The 6,153-nt window shown below is 41.3% G+C and overlaps 1 pseudogene; it reads right to left on the bottom strand.

Moving 5' to 3' along the window:
• Positions 1 to 305: 305 nt before the first annotated feature.
• On the bottom strand, positions 306 to 5,749 carry LOC146926936 (uncharacterized; annotated as a pseudogene).
• Positions 5,750 to 6,153: the final 404 nt, after the last annotated feature.

Raw genomic sequence — 6,153 nt, 5'->3', positions numbered from 1 at the left:
CTGTACAAAAAAAAACGTAGAAAATCGGTCACCGATTTGTTCAATCAGCTACCGATTTTTCCAGACTTGGAAAAAATATTTTTGGTGTCAAAAATTGGTCACCGGTTGTGAAAAACGACTACCAATTTTTGACATTTTCAAAAGGAAATTTCTAAATTTTTTTGTGTGGGACTTAAAATCTGTACTGCCCACATTTTCATAAGATAAATGCAAAGATTAAAGAAAAGAAAAATATACCTACGATGGGTTGCCTCCCATCAAGCGCTGGTTTAACGTCCTAAGCTTGACGGTCCACTTTTCTTCCTTCAAGTGGATTGTAACGAAATGGACTCCCTTGAACGCTCCGACTCTCCCCCATAATATGGTTTGAGCCTTTGTCCATTGACCTTAAAGGTCTTGTCAGAATCCAAGTGTTGTACCTCAATGGCACCGTACGGGTAAACTTTCGCCACTTTGAATGGCCCGGACCACCTTGACTTCAGCTTTCCAGGGAACAGCCTCAACCTGGAATTAAAAAGTAAAACAAGTTGCCCTTCTCTAAACTCCCTAATTTGAATCTTTTTGTCATGCCATTTCTTTGTTTTTTCTTTATAAATTTTGGCATTCTCGTAGGCATAGTTCCGGAACTCATCCAACTCATGGAGTTGAAGAATTCTAGACTCACCTGCTTTAAAAAGATCAAAATTAAGGAGCTTAGTTGCCCACAAAGCCTTGTGTTCGAGCTCCAAGGGCAAATGACAAGATTTTCCATAAACAATCTGAAAAGGGGACATACCTATAGGTGTTTTGAAGGCAGTCCTGTATGCCCATAAGGCATCATCAAGCTTAAGAGACCAATCCTTTCGGGACGAGTTCACAGTTTTTTCTAAAATTTGCTTGATTTGCCTATTGGATACTTCTACTTGTCCACTAGTTTGAGGGTGGTAGGGTGTGGCAATCCGATGATGCACATTGTACTTTTTCAACAACGCCTCCATCTTTCGATTGAGGAAGTGGGTGCCTTCATCACTAATTAAGGCTCTAGGAACCCCAAAGCGTGAGAAAATGTTTTTCTTGAGGAAGGCCACCACTACTTGAGCATCATTGGTTTGCGTGGCAATTGCTTCCACCCACTTAGAAACGTAATCCACTGCCACCAAAATGTACATCTTTGAGTATGAGGACGGGAATGGTCCCATGAAGTCAATTCCCCACACATCAAAGATTTCCACTTCTAACACAGGATTTTGTGGCATCTCGTTTCTTTTTGAAATATTTCCTGTGCGTTGGCAGCGGTCACATTTCTGAACATAGGTGAAAGCATCTTTAAAAAGAGTAGGCCAAAACAGGCCTGACTGAAGGACCTTTGCAGCAGTCCTATCCCCACTAAAGTGTCCCCCATAGCTGGAGTCATGGCAGTGCCACAACACCTTTTCTTGTTCATCTTCGGGGACACATCTTCTTAACAAACCATCAACCCCCCTTTTGTACAAAAATGGTTCATCCCACACATATGACTTGCAGTCATGTAGGAATTTCTTACGTTGTTGGGAGTTAAAGTCAAGAGGAATAATCTTACCCACCATGTAGTTCGCATAGTCCGCAAACCACGGCACCATCGCAAAAGCTAAGATGTGCTCATCAGCAAAGAGGTCCTTGATAGGCCTCTCCTCCTCTGTTTCATCCATCTTCTCCAGGCGAGAAAGATGGTCAGCCACCGTGTTCTCCGATCCTTTCTTGTCACGGATCTCTAAATCAAATTCCTGCAACAACAGTATCCACCTAAGAAGCCTTGGCTTAGATTCCTGCTTAGAAAAAAAATACCTTAGTGCAGCATGGTCAGTGTAAACAATGACTTTAGACCCTAACAGGTAAGATCTAAATTTATCAAAAGCATAAACAACAGCCAAAAGTTCTTTTTCAGTGGTAGCATAGTTAAGTTGTGCTGGATTCAAAACATGGCTGGCATAATAGATAACATGCAACAACTTATCTTTTCTTTGACCAAGTACTACCCCAACATCTATGTCACTTGCATCACACATAATTTCAAAAGGTAGTGACCAATCAGGTGCAATGACAATAGGGGCAGTGATCAATTTTTGTTTCAAAGTATTAAAAGCATTCAGACATTCATCATTGAATTGGAATGGAATGTCTTTGACAAGCAGGTTAGTAAGGGGTTTTGCTATTTTTGAAAAATCTTTGATAAACCTCCTATAAAAACCTGCATGGCCTAAAAAGCTTCGAATGCCTTTCTCATTAGTGGGAGGAGGAAGTTTTTCAATTACTTCAATTTTAGCTTGGTCAACCTCTATCCCCTTGTGAGAGATTCGGTGACCCAAAACAATTCCCTCTCTCACCATGAAATGGCATTTTTCCCAGTTTAGGACTAAATTAGCTTTTGACATCTTTCCAATACAAGAGATAAATTATGCAAACAATGATCAAAAGAAGAGCCAAAGACAGAAAAATCATCCATAAAAACTTCGATATGTTTTTCAAGCATATCGGAGAATATGGACATGACACACCTTTGAAACGTGGCAGGGGCATTGCATAGCCCAAATGGCATTCTCCTGTAGGCAAATATCCCATAAGGACATGTGAAAGCAGTTTTCTCTTGATCTTCAGGTGCCACCGCAATTTGATTATAACCAGAGTACCCGTCCAAGAAACAGTAGTACTCATGACCCGCTAACCTCTCTAACATTTGATCAATGAAAGGTAGTGGGAAGTGATCCTTCCTTGTTGCGGTATTCAGCCTCCTATAGTCAATACAAACTCTCCACCCGGTGACTGTACGTGTTGGGATCAGCTCATTCTTCTCATTTGTAACCACGGTAGTCCCACCCTTTTTAGGAACAACTTGGACGGGACTCACCCACGAACTGTCTGAAATGGGATAGATGATACCAGCTTCAAGTAACTTTACTACCTCCTTTCTAATCACCTCTTTCATGGCTGGATTTAGTCTTCGTTGTGGCTGCACCACCGGCTTGAAATTGTCCTCCATTAATATTTTATGCATGCAGAAAGTAGGACTTATTCCTTTCAAGTCCTCAATAGACCAACCTAGAGCACCCTTGTACATTCTAAGCACCCTTAACAGTTTTTCTTCCTCAAGTTTGCTCAAGTTAGAACTAATGATTGCTGGGTACTTCTCTTTCTCACCAAGGAACACATACTTCAAGTGAGAGGGTAATTGTTTGAGTTCAACTACCGGCGCTTCCTTTGATTTCTCCACAGCTTCGTTTTGAGGATGAAGTTCCTCCCACCTAGTAGGGGTGCGACGGTTGTGGGATGGAGAGGCCTCCAACATAGCTAAGACTTCACCTTCTTTAGGATCCTCACTTTCTTGTGCAATTTCCGGTGGCAAGCTTAGGACTCTTTCAAGTGGGAGGGCTGGTATCTCTTTTTGGAGTTTTTCTTTCACAAAGGATTTGATCATGTCGACCCTATAGCATTTTTCTTCTTCGGGGTGCTTCATAGCTTTTAGAACATTCAACTTCACCACCTCATCAAAGAATTTCAACGTTAAAGTGCCATCTTCCATGTCAATTAAACACCTTCCGGTTTGCAAGAACGGTCTTCCTAGTATCAAAGGAATATCGTCATCTTCTTCCATCTCAAGAACGACAAAATCTACCGGGAAGATGAATTTATCAACTTTCACAAGAACATCTTCAACTATGCCATAGGGAAATTTGTAAGACTTATCTGCAAACTGTAGAGTCATCCTTGTGTCTCGTACTCTTCCAATGCCTAACTTCTTATAAATAGACAAAGGCATCAAGCTCACACTAGCTCCAAGATCAATCAACGCCTTCTTAAAAGTTCTATCTCCAATGGTACAAGGAATCGTAACACTACCAGGATCTTTTAGCTTCCTTGGTATTTTTCTTTGTAAAACAGCACTACATTGCTCGGTGAGCATCACGTCTTCATCATCAATTGTTCTCTTCCTTGAAAGGATGTCCTTCATGAATTTTGCATATGAAGGCATTTGTTGGAGAGCTTCAGCAAATGGGATGTTGATTTGTAGTTTTTTGAACATCTCGATGAATTTTGCAAAGCACTTCTCATCTTTTTCTTTCTTCACCCTTTGAGGATAAGGCAGCTTGATTTGTGGCTTTGGAACTTCATCTTTCTTTTTCTTCTCAGGCTCTCCAACAACTTGAGTAACACCAGAATCACGCACTTCAACCTCCACTTCAATTAGTTCAGGAGATGAGTCACCTTCATCATGTTTAGCTTGAGATGATAGTGATTCATCTTTCTTCATGCTTCTTGTGGTAACCATGTTCACATTTTCATGATCCCTTGGATTGATAACAGTGTTGCTTGGAAGGGTCCCTGGTGCTCGTTGTGTGAGTTGTTGAGCAACTTGACCAACTTGAGTTTCGAGATTTTTGATTGAAGCCCTTGTATTCTTTTGAGCCTCTCTGGTTTCTTGAGCTAAGGAATTCATGTTTGATGCCATTGCTTCTATAGCTAACTCCCAATCAGCCTTCTTTGGAGCTTGGTTTGATGGACCTCCTTGATAACCCCCTTGTTGTTGATTTTGAGAACCACCTTGCTGATTTTTCCACGAGAAATTTGGATGGTTCCTCCAGCCTGGATTATATGTATTTGCAAAAGGGTTATTTCTAACCTGGTTCCCTTGACTGCTGAGGTAGTTCACCATCTCCACTTGGGTTGCATCCATGGGTACATCACAATGCATAGTGAAATGGGGGCCAGCACACCAATCACATTTGACAGTGTTCATTTGATTCACCGGAGCAACTTGGGGTTGAGTTAAGTTAAGTGCTGCCATTTTCTTTGATACTTCAGCAGCTACTGCATCTTGAATCTGCTTACCAGTTAGTATGCTTTGAGCATTTTTGAGCTCAAGTTGATTCAGATCTATGAGTCCTCCCCTTGTACCACCGGTTCTATCATACATCTCCATTTGTTCATTAAGTGCAACAGCTTCAATGATTTTGATTATTTGAGAGGCGGTTTTGAAATTGATGGAACCACCGGAAGCTGTGTCGAGAACTTGTCTAGTAGCCAGACGTAGACCATTACAAAACATCTGCATTTGAACCGTAGTATCAAAGTTGTGTTCGGGACATGCTGAGATTAACTTCTTGTACCTTTTATAAGCTTCTCCCAAGGACTCTCCCTCTTTCTGTTGGAAGCTGGAAATGTCTTGACGCCTCCTCACAAATAGAGCTGTAGGAAAGAATTGCTCCAAGAACTTATCTTCCATCTCATTCCAAGTTGTTATGCTACCAGCCGGTAAGGAGTCAAACCACTCATATGCATCATCGGTTAAAGTGAACGGGAACAGTCTCAATCTTTTTGCTTCCTCAGAGTGTCCTTGTACCTTAGCTGTCTCACAAAGTATCAAGAAACTCTTCAAGTGCTTGTTGGCATCTTCATTGTACTTCCCCGCATACTGATTCTCCTTCAACTCCCGCAACAGACCGGAATTAATCTCAAACTTGTCTACCGTCACAGGCTGATTAGTGATGGTTAGCCTGTTTCGGTTTCTGTCCCGGGCCCCATAGTCTCCTAGAAGTCTTTCTTCAGGTTGGGGCTGTGGCTGTGGTCCTGGTCCCTCCGCCATCTCTTCGTCTAACTGCTCGTCCGTGTCAACCTCTACTCCGCTGGTCCCTTCCTTTTCTCGAAGTTTTCGGAGTTTTGTTTCTTTCCGGATTGCTCGGCAGTACTTTTCAACTTCTGGAATAAAGGTAAGTTCAGCTGAGGGCTGGCCTCGCATATAAGGTTAGACAATGAGTGAGTACTAATATTAAAACAAAAATAAAAACAATAATTTTGTTGCAGAGCAAAAAATTTCAATTAAGAAAATAAAATTCAACAGTGATTTGGCAATCCCCGGCAACGGCGCCAAAAACTTGATGGCGTATTTCGCAAGTGTACGAAATCGTTCAAGTAGTAAATAAAACGGTAAGACCGAGTGTCGAACTCGAGGATCGCGTTATACGGTTGAATTGTATTTATGACTTAATTGAACAAAAGGTTAAGTTGTTTGTTTTATCGCAATATTGAAAATAACGGAAATTAAAGTGATTAAGATTAATGAGAGAAAGATGTCAGGGATGAGTTTCGCTAGATGACCATGAAAAGCTAATAACCTAGTCTTAACTATTGAATCGACTCGTA

The sequence above is a fragment of the Medicago sativa genome, chromosome 4 (genome assembly GCF_051527215.1).
Source record: "Medicago sativa cultivar Bolivia chromosome 4, Bolivia_mono, whole genome shotgun sequence".
Taxonomy (NCBI): domain Eukaryota; kingdom Viridiplantae; phylum Streptophyta; class Magnoliopsida; order Fabales; family Fabaceae; genus Medicago; species Medicago sativa.
This window is presented reverse-complemented; position numbering and strand designations above follow the sequence as displayed.